This window comes from Choloepus didactylus, chromosome 6 (assembly GCF_015220235.1).
Source record: "Choloepus didactylus isolate mChoDid1 chromosome 6, mChoDid1.pri, whole genome shotgun sequence".
Lineage (NCBI taxonomy): Eukaryota > Metazoa > Chordata > Mammalia > Pilosa > Megalonychidae > Choloepus > Choloepus didactylus.
The window spans coordinates 9,847,258-9,865,568 of NC_051312.1; the positions used below are offsets into that span (position 1 = coordinate 9,847,258).

The 18,311-nt window shown below is 49.0% G+C and overlaps 1 long non-coding RNA gene across 4 annotated transcripts; it reads left to right on the top strand.

Annotated features, from left to right (window-relative positions):
- Positions 1-156: 156 nt before the first annotated feature.
- Positions 157-12,905, top strand: LOC119538512. 4 transcript variants are annotated; one of them, XR_005217568.1, is made up of 4 exons: positions 157-173; positions 560-723; positions 2,396-2,552; positions 2,639-3,919. It is a non-coding gene; the product is annotated as an uncharacterized LOC119538512 (long non-coding RNA). The 4 variants fall into 4 exon arrangements; XR_005217567.1 differs by lacking the exon at positions 157-173 and adding an exon at positions 12,849-12,905 and having other exon boundaries at positions 358-723; positions 2,639-2,810; XR_005217566.1 differs by lacking the exon at positions 157-173 and adding an exon at positions 12,247-12,592 and having other exon boundaries at positions 358-723; positions 2,639-2,810.
- Positions 12,906-18,311: the final 5,406 nt, after the last annotated feature.

Here is an 18,311-nt window from a genome sequence, read left to right on the forward strand (position 1 = left end):
TGGCAGCCAAACGCGGAGGCTCCCTAACATTAGAGGCTTGCTTTGTGGGGTTGCGTTTAACTTAATGCCTAAGAGCGCCCTTTATTTTACTGGATTTTTTGGGTTTTCGTAGCCATTGAATACCGGCCAGACCCCTAGTTCTCCCCCCGCCCCCCTCCGACACATCGAGCCGGGTAAACAAACTCTCTTCTTCCAAACGGGAATCATTTCTGAGCTTTTCAGGGTCTCCCTAAAGTCATCAAAATCCAAATCCGCCCTAGAAACCAAGGCTGTTTTATTTTGTTGTTTTTTTGCGTGTTGTTGTGTTTTTTAAATAACGTCCTTTTAAATCTTCCCCAAAGCCTCGGGTGGGGGAGGGCGGTGCGTCTCGGGAGACACAGCGACCGCGGGCAGCCGGGGCGGGACGGGTTCGCAAACGTCCGTGTGGGTTTGCCTTTCTAGCCTTTTTGTTTGTTTGCTTTTACAAATTCTGTGTTATCTTGGTTTTGAACACAAGACTTTTAGCTTAACTAGAAGTGGAAGAAACTTTTTCTTTAAATTGTCTTTCCAAACCCCAAAGCCCTTGTTTTCTGCCCAGTTTGAGTAATTTTGTTTGAAATTCACCACCTGAAATTCCCAAGCTAAAAGGAGAGCTGAATTAAGCAAAGGGGACCTGCCTCCCAGCGAGCCCGGAGGTTCGTGGTAATGGCGGCGGGGGCCTCTCGGACACGCGTTTCCACAAGGGTAAGGGCGAACAGAAAAAGTCGGGCGAGAGGTGGGGGCTGGTGGGCACGTCCACACCTGCTCCGCGCTCTCGGCCGCTGTCCGCTTCTAGGGCCCTCGGGCTGCCCGGGCCGCAGAGGGGCGACCCGGCGGGGATGCTCAGAAACCCAGCGCGACCCGCGACCCATTTGAGGAAGGGGCTGAGAGGCACATGGCCGCGGAGACTGACAAAGGCTGGGGGGGGGGGGGCAGTGGGGGAGGGGCGCGGCGCGGGGACAGGCCGCACCCCGATCCCCCCCCCCGCCCCCGGCTCCGCGCAGGGATACGCGGCTTGTGAGCTGTCAGCTCGCGGGCGGGCGCCGCCGGTTCTAACCGGCTCCAGCCGGTCCCGACCGCCTCCGGGAGCGGTGGCGGTTGGCGCAGTCTGTTCATGCGCATGCGCGCCCCGCCCCCACCGCCTATGCCCGACCGAGGGAATGGCGTGGGGGCTGGGGGCGCAGCAAGGCCCCGAGCCGGGGGCTTCCTGACCGCTTCCCTGCGTTTTTTCGCCACACTTGGGTTGGTCTTTCTTTCCTGGGTCTAACCTTTTAAGCCCACATCAGTCTTCCTTTCCTTCCCACTCCTGGCCTTTTCTATTACCCCCTTATTGTACTAAAGTCATCCACTGCATAAAAACTAGCGCGTGATCTCCTTGTAATTATCAAAGGCTTTACTGTACCAAGCCTGAGGTGTTAGTCCGTCACCAAGTCTAGGATGCTGGACGCAGACGGGAGGTGACCGAGCATACACAGCTGCCTCGTTTTTCTGAAAGGAAGAAGCGAGATCAAATGGAGAGCTCCAGGGCACCCCTCACCCCCAGGGTCTTTATCCTAATACCTTTAGGATGGCGTATGTTTTTAGGCCGTAAATTCCCAGAGGGGAAGATAGAATTTAGCCACACTTTCTAGGTTAGGGTGACAACAAAATCGTAACAGGAATTTTACGAAGTTGATCATCTGGCCTGAGTCAGTTAGGGCCTCACTCCCTGCATCCCTGCAGGCTGGATTCTAAATTTTTGCTACTTTAGTCCTTTTTACCGTGTCCCACCTCCTTGAGGCCTCGCCAGGAGCCCTAAAATCTTCCACGTCTCTTCCCATCCGTTTGATGACTGTATTTTATAGAAATAGCATCATCACTTCTTTCAATAAAGCAGGACCAGTTTAAGCTGCTATTCTAGATTGGCTGTGACAAAGCCTTTTTATGTTTATGTTTTTGTTTTTTGAGCCTTCCAGAGTGGAATATTACTGAGGAGCAGAAGTTTCCTTTTCTTTCCTTGAGACGTGGTTTTGATGTTTGCTCTGGGATGGTAAAAAATGTAGTCGAATTTTAGCGCTGGAAGGAGGAAAACTTAAGTTAGGTCACCTCATTTTACGAATGGGGCTTTGGAAGCCTGGGGAGTTTGCAGCTTGCCTGAAATCAGACTCAGCTAATTAGTGCCAGAGCCTGTTCTCGAATCCCAAGGTTTTTGATCTCGGGCTGCCTCCCACCCCCAGGGCCTCCCCATCTGCAGTTGTTTTAGGGCTGGGGGAGGACCTAGGGCCCCCTCTATGCTATCTGCTCTCCCTCCCTAAAGCGCTTTAAATAATTGTCGGTGCTGCTGGATGAGTCATTTCCATTCCCTTTACTGATTATAGCATTTGTCTCATACTATTAGAATGGCTGTATATCTAGTTGAATCTCCCTGGGTTTGGGGTAAGAAATAGAAGATTTAAATGAAGCTCATGACGCCCGGATCTTTGGTGCCAAAACAGATTGCTTGGCAAAGGCCAGAGAGAAGATTCTAATCCTCCCATGATGCCTCCACCCCATCGGTAAGAGAAAAATATTTTAGAGAAGATTACACTAATCTATATTTTGTTGTTTAAGCTGAATCATTGACTCCCTTCATCTCTCGTAGCTGTTGCTGCATAAAACAGTCTCTGGCTGGCTCAGATATTCTGGATTCCTTCTTCCTCCTCTTTGTATAGAGTCTCTTCTGGAAGATTTTTGTTATAAGGGCCTAAAATTGCCACATTCTTTGGTGTGATTAGTAATATATTTGATTACCTTTTTCTCCTTTCAACTCTGAGGTAAGGACTTTGTTAATACAAAACTCAATGTTTTCAAGGAACCTAAATGTCACCTTTTTCTCTGGCCTGCACCCATGTTCCCTTTAACCTCATCACATCCCATCACAGCTGCTCTCTCCACTGGTTTATTCTCCATGTGCCATTTATTCCCCTCCTCCTCATGCTCAAACCTCACCTTCACTTAGGCCTAAAGACCCAAACTGGAGAGGGCACTTTAGCTGAACATATCATGTAACCAACTCCTGCCCTCAAAAAAGCCCAGGCTAAAAATAGAAGGCCCTCAGCTCTGGTCGCTGGCACTGGCTGCAGGGACAGCCGTGTGACCTCGGGCACCAACCCAAATAACAGCTCAGTGGCAAATACCTTACCTGCAAGATGAAGGGGTGACAGGAAGTGATGATGTTAATACTATAAGATACAGTAAACAAAGGGGTGGGAAGAGAAATGGAAGATTTTTGAGGCTCCTGGCAGAGGCTTTAAGGAAGAAAGGCCTGGAAAGGCAAAAATTTAGAATCAGCCTCCAGACATGCCCTCAGGAGACCCTACCTAATTCTCCTGACTCAAACCTGAAAACTCCAGAGTCCACTCCACCCCTTTCCCTTTTAAGCAAGGTCAGTCGAGCTTAGTCCTGAGAGAGAAACTTCAGAGACCCATTTAACTTACAGCCCTGGGTTCCAGAGACCAGTCTAAGTCCTTAGCTGCGCCTATCTTCCCCCAGGCCACTTTTGTAAGATTTTATCTAATTCTAGAAAACCAACAGGAGATAGCTCTGGAAATGCAGGCCAGAGAGAAAAAGCAAGGGGAGTCCCAAGAAAGAAATTTTCTTGTTTTATAAAGACTAGGAATTTGCAGTTCCCAACCCCCCTCCTCCTGCTGCCCACCTTCCCAGAGCTGATCTCTGGAACAGTGTGAATCTCTGATGCTGACAAACGTTCGGCTACCTCAACTCTGCACAGCAGCCAGCTCCTGTGCTCAGAGCTCCATTATGTGGAAGAGAAAGCGCTCATTATTTTCTAGAGGATTTGGACAGCTAAAAATCTCCCCAGGGGAAGTCTAAAATCAACCACTGAAACCCACCAGACACACCCATCACCACGCAGATAGCCAAGGCCAAGTCCAGCAAAAACAAGTTACAGAAAACAGAAGTGGCTGCGTCACTGCTGATCTGCCCCTCCCCAAAGTGCTGTCGGGAACAGGCAGTCCTGGCCCCACCATCACAGGCACAGAACATCACCAGGGCAGAAGAGTGAGGGAAACATCTTCCTGTGGGAAATAACTTCTAAATTTGCCAGTCCTTAAAATTTTAGAGGAAAGATTCCTTTCCTCCCGCACTATTAGATAGCCACCTCCGGGGGAGCGGAACAAGGGACATGGTGTCTTGAAAGAGTTATTCCGCCACCCCCAGCCTGAGAATTCCACTCTCACACTCATTGTTCTCTTCTTCAGTTTATCCACAGCATAATGTCCTTGGCCTTGGGCCCTGCAGCCTGTTTGTGGATCTTTCCAGAAGGCCTGGCTGTGGAAGCCCAGCTGTAACACTGTGGGCTGTGGCTTGACAGCAAAGGCCAAAACGGGGCTCTCCGGAGGAACTGCTTTGGTTCCATCACTCCTCAAGCTAAAAACTCTGCAAGGCTCCTCACAGGCTTCAGCCCAGTGTTTCTAGACCTTCCTTCCTTAGGCTATCCATGCCCCACCCCCAGCCCCCTTCCCCCAACATGCAGAGGAGCTGCCCATGGCCTTTCTAGTTAGTTTCTTCCTTCAGACATGCCCTCTCTCTGGCCCCTCTCTGTCCTTGGGAGAGACTTTCCACTGACTTCCTCTCCCTGAGCACGAGAGTCCACCATGCTTTCCTCGGCCCCTCCATTGTAAGTGTGGACTGCAGGATTGTATTTATTCAGTGGACTTCCATATTGAGTTCTGTGCTAAGCCCTTTCCATACGTTATCTCCATTCTGTCCTCACTTCAACCCTGTGAAGGAGGTGCTGCTGTTATTATCCCCCTTAAACAAATGAGGAAACTGAGGCTTTTGATATCTGAAGGTATTGGCATCACTGTGCCTGACACACCATAGAAGTTCGATACATGCTTATTGAGTAATGAGTGAATGAATGAATTGGAACAGTATCTCTTTTGGAACTAAAACATGCACACATGAAATAGAATCGTTAAAAGAGCCTGTGTGGTGGACACTCAGTAAGTGCTGCATGAAAGGACATTGAGTTCCCTGTCCCAAATGTCCAGTCCACAGTCCATAGACACTTGCATGTCTGTGTGTATGGTAATGTGTACCGATGTGAGGTTTTCAGCAATTTGTTGTTGTTTATTTAAGTATCAGAGGGTGTTAGGAAAATGGAAAGTGGTTAGAGACAATTTGATGTGCTTCCAAAGGAACAAAACGGATAAATGTGACTGTGCATCAGGATGGAGTGAAATTGCATTGCACTGCACTGTGTGGGAAACTGGGAACTGCTTCCCTCTCTAAAGAACTTCTAGACAGACTGCAGTCCACAGAGGCAGGGAAGGAAACCCAAAGGCCACTTTAAGTTTCAGTGGAGCTCCAATTGGGTGTTCAGCCCCCAGAATGCAGGGCAGACAGCCCCAAGGCTCAGGCCTGTTGTCATTCTGCCCTTGAATCACAGCGGGAGGTGCTGCAGCCAGCCCTCAGCTGCCCTGGGCCTCTGGGTTACTCGCCCTTGGTAGCCTGCTGAGCGACCTTCAGAAATAGCCCGAAGCAACAAGGAGGCCACCCGAGGGAGTCACAGCCACATTCCTGGGTCCCGGGTATGCTCAGTCACCCACTTGAGTGTCTGACAGATGCTTGTGTTGGCACCACAAACTCCGTGAGATGCTCATTAAACATATCACACCTTATACAAACACACACACACACACACAGCCATGCTTATTCTTCCTCAAGAGAACTAATTGTGGACACATCCCATAGAAACAATTGTACAGAAAAAACAGGGCAGAGGTCACCAAGGTCCAGGAACTTTGCCTGAGGTGTGTTTCTCAACACATGCCAGTAAAAACATGAGCCCATAACATAATGGGTTCTTCTCCAGAGCTAATATCAGGGTAGAATCATTAAGTCTTGAGGAAGAGTGGACCTTGAAGGTATTTGGTAGTGAGCTCCCTTCACTGCAGGTAATCAAGGGGAGGCTGGGTGACAACTTCCCATGGTGTGGGTGTATTCCTGCATTGCAAAGGGGATAGACTAGACATTTGGCAAATTTTCTTCCAATCCTGAAATTCTATGATTCTAATGAGCCCCCCTCATTTACAGTTGAAGAATCTGAGACCTCAAAAATCATGACAGTCCCACACAGATTTTGAGAGACTAGAGGCAGACACCCCCCAGCACTTCTCTGAGTTAGCTTTAGGAAAAAATCAATCTTTGACCACCACATGGCTCTAGGGGGTCTCTGGGCTCTCTTCTGGAAGCTTGTCCAAGGTGTCCTACTGAATTCAATCTCGCCATGGGGGAAAAAGAGATGAATATGGGAAGTGCTATAATAGGAACAGAGTCCAAAAGGAGCATGAAGAAAGGAGAAATTGTATTCTGGTTGGAAGTTTCCAGAAATGTTCATGGAGGTGATGCCCTTAAATGATGGATAGGATTTAACAGGCTTCAGTGGGGACAGGGAGTGGGGCACATTCCAGACACAACAGGTGCACAGAGGCTCTGCACCCAAAATTGCAGGCTTGTTTGGGGCCAGAAGTACAGACTGGAGTGAGGTATGGGTGGGACTGCATGACCCTGAGAGGGAGTTAGGGACAGGTCTTGGCTTTTGGAAGAGTTGTCTGGCAGCTCTCTTCTTCAGTTTATCCACAACATAATGTCCTTGGCAGAGAGGTGGGCATGGAAGCCCACTGTCGTAGCCCAGGCTAGAGGTCACAGAGGCCTGTTTTAGGGTGGGTGGTAGACATGGGACAAGAGAAGGAAGGTGGGCATAGCAAAGCTGCCTGTGGCTCTCTGTGCTCCCCCACACCGGTCTGTCCTTTGCATCTCCTCAGCACCCCATGCCCTTTCCAGACTCATGTTCCTTACTCTCAGTGAGCCATCTGCTTGGAATGTTCTTCCCTAACACTTCGCTTTGCTTCTGATGGCAGACTCATTCTAGCTAGAGGCCACTCCTCAGAAAGGAATTCTCTGATCAGCATGTCCATCACGTTTCCTCCATGATGTGTTTGTTTACATGGCTCACTAGCTCCACTGCAGGGTCAAAGGGGACGCCAGAGTTAGCAGCCGGGTTGGCTGGGAGGATGGGGTGCCACTGCTGGAGGTTAAAAAGTGAGGACAGGGGAGCCTCACTCCCGAGTCCAGACATGGGAGACAGGCAAGTCTGGGCCACCTTTCCCCAGGGAGTGGTCCTCTCCCTGAATCGGGGACAGGGTGGGGATGCCATGGGGGCCTCATGTGGCTCCACTTTGCAGCTGGAGCTCATCCCGTCCCCAGCATTTCAGCATTCCCAGCTGCTGCTGCTCTTCAGAAGGAACTTAACTGGAGATGGGGGTGGGGCTTGGAGTCCAGAGTAGGAAGGGGTGAGGGGAAGGGAGGGGAGAAAAGAGAGCTTCTGGTATCCTCCCAACTCTCTCTCCCCACAGAAATCTCTTCCATTTGGAAGCTTCTAGAAATAGATATACAAACTGCTCCTCCCAAGAAAACAGAGCACCCAAAGAAGTTCTGGGGAGCAGAGTGGGGTACCCCAGTCCTTTGGTGCTGCTGGGCTTGTTCCAGCCCCACTGCCCTGTACTCTGGGGGAGGAACACCCAGGAGACTGACCTAAGAACCTGAAAAGGATAGAAGAAGCAATCATTTCTCCCCTTCCCCAGAAGCAGGCACCCTGGGGCCTCTGGGGGCTGCTGGGTGGGTGGGCAGGGGGACAGCTTGAAGATTCCACGGCAGCACAAATGTCCAGCATGTCTGAAATCTGACATGGCCCCTCCAGACAGGCCTTCTGTGGCTGTAACCTGGATGAGGCTACCCTAGGCCCTTCAGCTTGTAGCCACACAGGCAAAAAAAAACCCTGAGTCTCACAGGGCCTGGGAAGCAGTGGAGCTGAGAACTGAGCTCTGGGGAAAGAACGTGGGTGGAAATCTCCATGACAATACTCCTTAGGCAAAGACTTCAGCTGACACCCAAGAGGCAGCCTAGCTCACAAAGGGCCACCCTTGCCCTGCTCCCTGAGGGCCCCACCCTGATCCTGGGTCATAAAGGTCACTGGGTCCTGCCTCCTCTCCAGGACCCTGTCACTTCCCTGCTCAAATGCCTGCCACAGCTCCCGGGGCTCCGGGGTAAACTCCAGTCAGGCTCCTGCCTCCCTCCCACCTGGCACCTTCTGCCCCTGCGCTCTTCCCCGGCCTTCCCTCTGCCCCTCCCCCCAGGATGTGCGCATTCTCTGGCCAGTGGGAGCCCCCCTTTCAAGAGCCAGGTCGCAGCCCTTGCCTCCTCCGGGAAGCCTCCCATGAATGGTCAGTCTCTGTGATCCGGGTGGCTCAGCAGCACCAGCCCTCTGACCGTGCCCTTCCCTCAGTGACATGTGGGTTATCCTGAGAAATGGGGCATGACTTTCATCATTGTCACTGTCCTTTAATATCCTTGACAACCCAGTCGGGTCTTCTTAGGGCCCTGCCTCACGCAACATCCATACAGTCCATCCTGTGCGGCCCTGGGCTGTCCCTGGTGAGCCCGAGAGTCTCACCCCCGTGGTTCCCAGGTGGGGGGGGTCCCAGGTGAACCCTCCCCCAGCAGGAGCCAGGCGGGAATGTGTGTGGTGTGGCCAGCTCTAGAGGCCGGACAAGGAGAACTCAGCCCTGGTTGCAGCCTATTCCCCCAGCCTGTCCTGTGACACCCACCAGCCCTCAGTTCCAGCCTCAGAGACCTCGGGGTCCTGGAGCCCTGCAGGCGTTTCTCCCTGTTCTTGCCACCCTCCTGGAAAATCTCCACTCAGGAGCTCAGCTTCAATGTCATGTTCCTCTGTGAAGCCTTTCAGTAGCTCCCCCAAAGGCCATGGGTCTCTCTCCCCTCTGCACCCCTCCTGTGCTTTGGTGCTCCCCCTCCCCCTCTGGACTTACACTGGGAGCATCATAGAGGGGTGCGTGGGGAGAGGGGCCTTCAGAGTCCCTCACACTCAGTCGGAGCCTGGATCCTCCTCACTGGCTATCCTCTGTGACCTCGGCAAGTTTCGTAACCTCTCTGATCTTTACTCCTCAGTAAGATGGGCAGGGTATTTGTAGTACCCCCTTTTGGGAGCTTAGTACAGGGCCTGGCACAAATTATGTGGCCTTTAGGTGGTGGCTGCCACTCTGGGTCTCCAGCTACCTTCCCTCCCCCTCCAGCCCTAAGCCCAGGGCGGGGTCTGCAGCAGGCGGTAGGAACAGGGAACGGAACTGGCTGCGGACCTCCGCGATCGGCCTGGATCCAGGCACGTCTCAGGAAGCGGTTAAACATTGCCAGTGACTTCACCCTCGCTTGGCGCAGGAAGGCAGCACTGAAGGTAAAAAAAAAAAAAAAAAAAACCCAGGCCAGAGGCTGGGTGGAATTTTCCAGCGTTCATAAAACAGGACCCGTCAGGGTGTCACCATGGAAACGGTCACGTGCTCCCGCCTTCTGGTTATTCCAGCCTGGCTCCAGGATGATGACGCAAACTCCAGGCCTCTTCATTGGCTGCCGCCTTCCTCTTGCCACCGAGATCTGGCAGGGGATTGGGCGAGCGCAGTTGCCGGGCTGGAGTTAGACTAATCCCCAAACCACCCTCAGGAACCTGCTGGAAGCTGTTGTTTTGAACCCGAGGAAGATGAAAATAGGCTGCAAAAGATGTTGCCATAGCAACTGCTTTCCTTTCTGACCTCTTCAGAAGTTAGCAGTTGACTTCATTGTACTTTTCCAAAGGCAGAAAGGGTGTCGGCCATTTTACAGTCACCTAACTTTCTTTTGGAAGTGAACTCTCTTCATTTTCCTCAGTAGTCAAGGAATTTGTGAGCCTTCGCCCATAGAGATGGTTGCCCATCGCCCCTGGGGCCTCAGTTTCTTTCTGTGAAATGGGATATTCATCCCTTGGACCAAGTCTGCAAATGCTCATTGTAAACTGCCAAGTTCCCTGCACTTGCCCTGTCATTAATTGATCCGCATTGACTTCATCCCAGGCAGACTGGCCCTACCAGGTGGAGGCAGGGGCTGCAGACTGGTTTAGCAAACCCCAAGTCCCGGCTTTGGAGTCTGATCCTTGTTCTGTCATCAACTACTCTCTGGGACCATAGTCTCCCAGGGACTCGTTCTGCAAAAAGATTCTAGACAATTCAAGCTCTGACATTCCTTGATCCCTTGTGCTCCTACAGCAGGTAATAGGGCAGGCAATCGCCCTGCTGTGAGCACTTGCTTGTGGCAGATGTTGAACACAGCTCAATCTTCAAAACAGCCTTAGGAAGTAAATACCATTATTAAGGCATCTACCCATTTTACAGATGAGGAAACTAATTAACTTGCTTAAAGTCACATAAAGTGGTTAGGTCAGGATTTAAAGCCTGGTGATCTGAAGGCAAATCAGTAATTTTAACCATCAAGCTATTTTTCCAGGCACCAAGTGAAATAAGATAAAACAACATGGGTTGGGTTCAGAGTTCTTAAAACAAGGGGTAGGAGAATGCACTAAGAATCAAAAGCCCTGGCTTTTACTCTAGGCTCTGCCATGAAACTATTTTGTCACACCCAGCAAGTCATTTTTCCTCTCTTGGCCTCAGTTTTTCCATCTGTAAAAATAAGAGTTTAAGCCACATCTCTGAGGGCCTTCCTAGGTCAAATACTCTGTGACTTTAGAGTGAGAAATCAGTCACAGGAGACAAGGACAGACTACTTGACTCACAGCGAACAGGGACAGCCTCAAGTGCTCTGCCTGCGAGCTGTGATCTCAGTCTTCAAGAGAAAAACCAAAACCAAAACAAGGTTTGGGGAAGGAATGATTGCAGCTTGGGCCCAGGACAGTGACTATTCCAAAAAGCTAAATACATTCCACTTTAAGCTTTCCTATGTTTTGATGCTAAAAAGTCCTTTTTCTTATGAAATGGTGGTGATGGTGCATGGTAGCTATTTTGTTTTAATGTTCTTACCTGGGAAAAGTTGGCTAACCTTATGTCAGTATATTCGATTTTTAAACATATTTTATGGAAATTTCAGATATGCAAAATAGTAAGAATTGTCTAATGAGTTCCCATGTCACCCAGCTTTAACAATTACCAATCCCTGGCCAAATTTGTTATTTTGAAGCAAATCGCAGATAGCATAAAATTTCAGCTCTAAAAAAATTTTAACATAACCACATTAGGATTTCCACACCTAAGAAAACTTATAATACTTCTTGAATACCTTCAGATATAAGTTTGTCTCAAATTTTTTAACATTGGTTTGTTCAAATCAGGATCTAAACAAAGCCACATATTTCCTTTCACTGGTATGTCTGTTCCTTAAGACTTTTTTTCCCTTGCTATTTATCAATTTATTTGCTGAAGAATCTGGGTTGTTAGACCTTTGAATTTTCCCCCTTCTGGATTTTGCTGAGGACATCCCTGGGACATGGTATAACATACTCTTCTGATCCTTCTGCATTTCCTGTAACTAGATGATTAGATCTAGAGGCTTGATCCAATTCAGGTTCCTTTATTATTATTATTTTAACAAGAATACTTCATAGATGGTGTTGAAAACTCCCAGTTTAAAAATAAAATTACTAGGCATGTAATCCAAGCAGCTGGGAACCATGCTGCTCTGAAGGAAATTCAGTCCATCCGTTCCTCTTTGGTCTAGGCTTTGCCCCTTGTCTAGACAGGACCCCAGAACGCCCCTTCATTGGCGGTGCCGAGCTGTCCACGCTGAGTCATGCCTCGGCCCGCTGCCCTCTGCTGTCGGTGGCTGCTGGGTGAATGACGCCCCTGGAAAAGCTGAAGACCTATGTAAGACATTTCTTACATACTAAAGGCCAGCAAAAACCTGCTGTCCCTGAGGAATAAAGATGCTTTGTCCTTATGGACAAGACGAATCATGCAAATTATTTTGTTTCTGTGGGAAAATGGCCTAAGCTTGGAATGTGTCCTTGACATATTCAAGGGTGCGGATATTGGAACACCAAGTCCTGCCCGGACGGAACACTGCGCAGGGCAGCACCTGCATTGTTTATGCAAGAAGCATGCAAGCCTTGGACGGCCTGTCCCTAACTCCCCTATCTTAATGCGATGTACGTACAAGTTGACATGAAGCAAATACCCTTAAAGATTTCCTGTGATAAAATGAAACTAATAAATATGATGTGGAACAAGCGGAGGGACTCTTGGCCAGCTAGGCTTTGAGTCCCCTGCTCCCATCTTTGCTGTAACTGTTGTTTTGTTTCTTATGTTTTTCACTGCCTCCCAACAACATGTTTCCTATTTCTTTGGCTCCCAGGAAGCTGAAAGCCATAACTGAAGCACAACTTTGGAAGTGTTAAAGGACTCTGTGGCCTTTTTCCTGGTCCTGTCTTTTAAGCCTGCTGAACTTTCCCTGGACTGATTGGTTTCTCCTTTCTTTCTTTTCTTTTCTTTTCTTTTCTTTTCTCCTTCCTTCCTTCCTTCTTTCACTGTTCATTTATAAACTGGCTCCAATCCTTTGTGTAAGAAGTGGATATCAAGAGATAAATTTAAAAATTAGTGGCAGACAATGACTGTTACTAAATATACAAATATAAAAATATTTTTGCATGTGGGAAAGCAAATGAATGTCAACCATGTAGAGAGTTGAAAAAGGGATGGTATTTGGGAAAAAACATAATCAAAGCAAACTGGAGTCTATAGTCAACAGTAACATTGTAATATACTTCCATTAAATGTAACAAAGGCAATATGCCAATGCTAAATGTATATGAGAGGGGGATATAGGGGAGGAATATGGGATTCTTGGTAGTGGTGTTATTTGCTGTCCTTACTATTATATTGTATTGTATGACATGTTATTTTTCTTTTTATCATTTTTTTTTATTATTGCTAAAAAAAAAACAATTTTTCTTGTAGTAATCAATATGTTCAAGTGCTGACTGCGGTGATAAATGTACAACTTTATGATGATACCATGAACAACTGATTGGACACTATGAAGAAATGTATGGTATGTGAATATAACTCTATAAAATTGTAGGCAAAAATATATATAGGAGTAAAAGTGTTGGAGAAAACATGGTGAGAGGGGTGTACCTATCTACTGTTGATGAGCAGGTAGAATGGTGCAGCCTTTCTGAAGGTCAGTGTGGTTGTTCCACAAAAAATTAAGTATGTGGAGACCATAAGGTCCTGCAACCTCATTATGGGGTATGTCATTTGAAGATCTGAGAGGAGAGACATGAATGGACATTTGCAAACTGTTGTTCACGGAGGCAGTAATCATGATTTGCAAAGGGTGGAGGTGACCTAAGGGTACATTGACTGAAGAACGGAATGGTGTACTGTGGTGTACGCATACAGTGGAACACCGAGCAACTATGAGAAGGAGTGAAGCTGTGAGACACACAAGGAGGTGAATGGATCCTGTACACAGTATTTGAGTGAAGTACACCAGAAATAAAGGCAAACACTTTAATGCCTCACCAATATGGACTAACTACAATGTGTAAACTCAGAATTGAATCTTAGAACATAGCCTAACATGGACATAATTATTATAATAGTGCCTAGATTGTAAGCTCTTACAGCAGTTAACTCTATTCCTGAATTGTAATGCCTATCTCTAAACTTTGAGATGCTGATCCCTTAGTGTATAACCTGATTGGTCTCTGGAACAATGCGTATCTCTGAGACACCTGAAACTCAGAGCTGGAGCTTGGCAGATATGAATGTCAGTATTAGTGTATACAGCAACTGTTTAAAAAAAAGCTGAGAAAGAGCCCAGACTTCAATTAGTGATATGAATGAAGCAAGTCTGGTTAAGACCAGGGCAAACTGGGCCAAAGGGTAAAGGTCGAAACTGTGTTTTAAAACTTCAACTTCCATATGAGACCAAGGGAAGAGATATCTATTTGGTACAGGATCTATATTTTCTAAACAGTACAACTCTACAGTTGGTTTGTTCAAACACCACAATTACATGGAACTTTGAATAGGAAGTGAGATATGGTAGGTTAGTATAGGCTAGAGTGAAATAGTGACACATCCCAAAGTAATTTGGGCAGATAATAAAAAATATATTTACAGCCTCCCCCCCCCCCAAGCCCGAGGAGGTGGGGGAAGGTGCAGAAGTGTTGGACTTCCTCACCTGGATTGGTGTTGATGTCACAAACATTGGGACTGGTGGTTTTATGTGCTGAGCCCTCTATCATGGGACTTGTCCTTATGAAGCTCATTACTGCAAAGGAGAGGCTAAACTTGCATATAATTGTGCCTAAGAGTCTCCCCCTGAGTACCTCTTTGTTGCTCAGATGTGGCCCTCTCTCTCTCTAACTGAGCCACCTCTACAGGTGAACTCACTGCCCTCCCCTCTACGTGGTACCCGACTCCCAGGGGTGTAAATCTCCCTGGCAATGCAGGATATGACTCCCGGGGATGAATGTGGACCCGGCATCGTGGGACTGAGAGTATCTTCTCGACCAAAAGGGGGATGCAAAATGAGATGAAATAGTTTCAGTGGCTGAGAGATTTCAAATGGAGTCGAGAGGTCACTCTGGTGGACATTCTTATGCACTATATAGATAATACCTCTTAGGTTTTAATGTGTTGGAATAGCTAGAAGTAAATACCTGAAACTACCAAACTCCAACCCAGCAGTCTGGACTCCTGAAGATGATTATATAATAATGTAGATTACAAGGGGTGACAGTGTGATTGTGAAGACCTTGTGGATCACACCCCCTTTATCTAGTGTATGGATGGATGAGTAGAAAAATGGGGATAAAAACTAAATGACAAATAGGGTGGGGGGGATGGTTTGGGTTTTCCTTTTTCACTTTTATTTTTTATTCTTATTCTGATTCTTTCTGATGTAAGGAAAACGTTTAGAAATAGACTGTGGTGACATAGGGGACTGGTGGTTGGATGGGTTGAGCCCTCTACCATAAGTTTTACCCTTGGGAAGACGGTTGCTGCAAAGGAGAGGCTAGGCCTCCCTGTATTTGTGCCTAAGAGTCTCCTCCTGAATGCCTCTTTGTTGCTCAGATGTGGCCCTCTCTCTCTGGCTAAGCCAACTTGAAAGGTGAAATCACTGCCCTCCCCCCTACGTGGGATCAGACACCCAGGGGAGTGAATCTCCCTGGCAATGTGGAATATGACTCCCAGGGAGGAATGTAGACCTGGCAACGTGGGACGGAGAACATCTTCTTGACCAAAAGGGGGATGTGAAAGGAAATGAAATAAGCTTCAGTGGCAGAGAGATTCCAAAAGGAGCCGAGAGGTCACTCTGGTGGGCACTCTTACGCACACTTTAGACAACCCTTTTTAGGTTCTAAAGAATTGGGGTAGCTGGTGGTGGATACCTGAAACTATTAAACTACAACCCAGAACCCATGAATCTCGAAGACAGTTGTATAAAAATGTAGCTTATGAGGGGTGACAGTGGGATTGGGAATGCCATAAGGACCAAACTCCACTTTGTCTAGTTTATGGATGGATGTGTAGAAAAGTAGGGGAAGGAAACAAACAGACAAAGGTACCCAGTGTTCTTTTTTACTTCAATTGCTCTTTTTCACTCTAATTATTATTCTTGTTATTTTTGTGTGTGTGCTAATGAAGGTGTCAGGGATTGATTTAGGTGATGAATGTACAACTATGTAATGGTACTGTAAACAATCGAAAGTACGATTTAAAAAAAAAAAAAAAAAAAAGAAATAGACTGTGGTGATGAATGCATAACTATATGATCATACGGTGAACAGTTGACTGTATACCATGGATGATTGTATGGTACGTGAATATATTTCAAAAAAACTGAACTTAAAAAAAAAAAAAAATTAGTGGCAGAACAGGACCTAGTTTTCCTGACTTCTAGCTGTATGCTCCAGGCCTCAATTCTTTATATGATCCTGGGGTAGAACTCAATTTTTTCAACAAACACCCTCTAGGCAAGGCACAATGCTAGTGGAAATAGGGAAAAAGACAGGGTTGCTGCCTACCTGCAGTTTATATTCTAGTGGAGGAGTCAGACAACATCTCCATTGTAAGTATTCTGAAGAAAATAAGGTGATCGAATAAAGAGGAACCAGAGGAGGGGACTGATTTTATATGGGGTGGACAGGGAAAGGGACATTTGAGTGAAGGATGAAAATGAAGCAGCTCTGAGAAGACCTGGGGAATTCCCGATGAAGGGAAGAACAAGGGCTGGCAGGTGAGGTCAAGGACACAGAAATGTCCCTCTGGGAGATGGAATGACCCTCTGGCAGACAGAGGAGAGTTCCTTCTCCCTCTGCTCATTTGGGGGTCTCCCAGTAACAGGTCATCTGCCCTTGGCTTATGAGTTTGAAATATGCAGGAGTTGTCCCTGCTTCCAGATTACAGCAACTAGCTGCAGTGAAACAAATGCCCATGTCCTTCCTCGTGGGTAAGGGCCCCAGGCTTTCTTGTATTTTGGCTGAGCCACACCCTAGCCCCTCAGAGACAGGCAGCTCCTGGCTGAGAGATCCAGAGAGGACTCCAGAGGCTGCAGAAGCCTGGCTCCCTGCAGCACTCCTCTCCCCACGATGCTTGTTTCATCCAGCCCAGCCCAGTTCCAGAAAGCCGAGTTGGGAGCTGGGCCAGATTACAAAGCTCAGGATTCAGTTTTCACTAGGCCTTGGTGCACCAGTCACCACCTAGACCCCAGGTGCCAGGCCAAGTCAAACCCAAACCAGAAGAGGCTCCACCCTTTCAGTTTCATCCAAGGGGAGGTGTGGCCAGTGCTGATAGGGGGAAGCCCTGGGGCCACTAGGGCACAAGTGAGGGGCCTAACCCAGCTGGCAGAGCTAGGGAAGGCTTCCTGGGCCAGTGATTGACAAACTAAGAGGAATTCTAGAATATCAACCATGAGGCTAGGGGCTGGGTTTTGTTACGGCTAAATCCTCATTAACTAAAGCAATGCCCCGTCTCCACCACAAGGCAGGTAGGCATTTAGTAAAGATTTGTTGAATGAATGAATTAGCCAGACAAAAGGGAGTATTAATCTAAGAACTTTCTTATAACAGGTAGTGAGTTCCTCATGAGTGGGAGGAACCAGAGAGCTGCTAGTCGACCTCACCTCTAGGGTCCAATCTTAGGGAGAGGCAAGGGTCTAGGAAAGCCTAGCCCCTTCCTAACCAAGGCGTCTGAGGCTTTGGGAACCCCTTTTCCTGCCGGCTGGGCCCCGCGGGGTCCCAGTTCCTGAGTTCCTGGGTGTGAGGCTAACCCAGAATAACCTGGTGTGGGGGTTCGGGTCCACATGCGGCAGCCCATATTCGCTGAGACGGTCTGTTTAACTCTTTTGAGCCCCAGACCTCTCTGCGTCTCAGCAGTCACCCGCCAGGTCCACGCACAAACGCGCAAAATGCTGCGGATGCCTCCTGGACTCCAGACCCGAAAGGCCCCCGCCTCAGGTTGGAGAACGCGGGCGTCGGGAAGGCGGCCGGGAGAGGGCGCAGGGGAGGGTAAACTCCTGCCGGCGTCCTGGGCAGGCCCGAGCTCCCGGAAGGCCAGGCTGGACGGCTGAGGCCGTAATTGGAACTCGCGCGTCACAGCCGTCGCCTGCGCCGCTGCGGCTGGAGAAGAAAGGAGAAAGCCGGGGAGGGAGGGGCGCCGACGCACCCCACCCCAGTTCCCGGGCACCTGATGCCCATAGAGGCCAAAGGACCTGCCCAAAGGCCCAGTTCCTATTCCTGTGCTATTTTCCAGCCTCAACCCTCTTTCAGCAATAACTCCATATTCCTACATCACACCCCCACCCCCACCCCCATTTCAGAAAGGCCTGGCCTGAACAGTTGGGAATCTTTCCTCCCACGCTGCCCACTCATTCGGTCAATCAACAAACGTCGAACACCCACTCAATGCCAAGGCCTGTTCCAGGGGGCTTCCGCATCGGCTCCTGGGCCTGGGGTGGCCAGAGAGGAAGTGGAGCCAAGGGTGGAGCTGGTCGACCCTCCCCGAGGGTAGGGGAAGGCATCCCAACGGGAGTGCTTTGGGGCTGGATACTGGAGTTCACCAGGGAAGGAAGGGGTGTGAGGGCGGTGGAAAGCAGGGCGCGGAGGTGGGTGAGAGCGCCCCCGTCGGAATACGCAGGGAACTGGCGCCGAGGGGAGATGAGAAGGAAGAGGCAGGAGCCGGCACTGGCGAGGGGGGCTGGGTGCCAGGGAGGCCGCTAGCCCCGAGGGGGTGGGGGTGGGGCTGCTGAGGAGGGGCGCGGGGCCTCGCGGGGGTGCTGGGAGCAGTTTCGGGAGCGGGTGGGGGGCGCTGAGGGCCGAGAGCAAGGCCGGGAGCCAGTAGTCCCCCTTCCACCTCTTGCGCACTGGATCTCGGGGCTCGCCCCCGGTGCTCTTCGCAAGCTCTTCT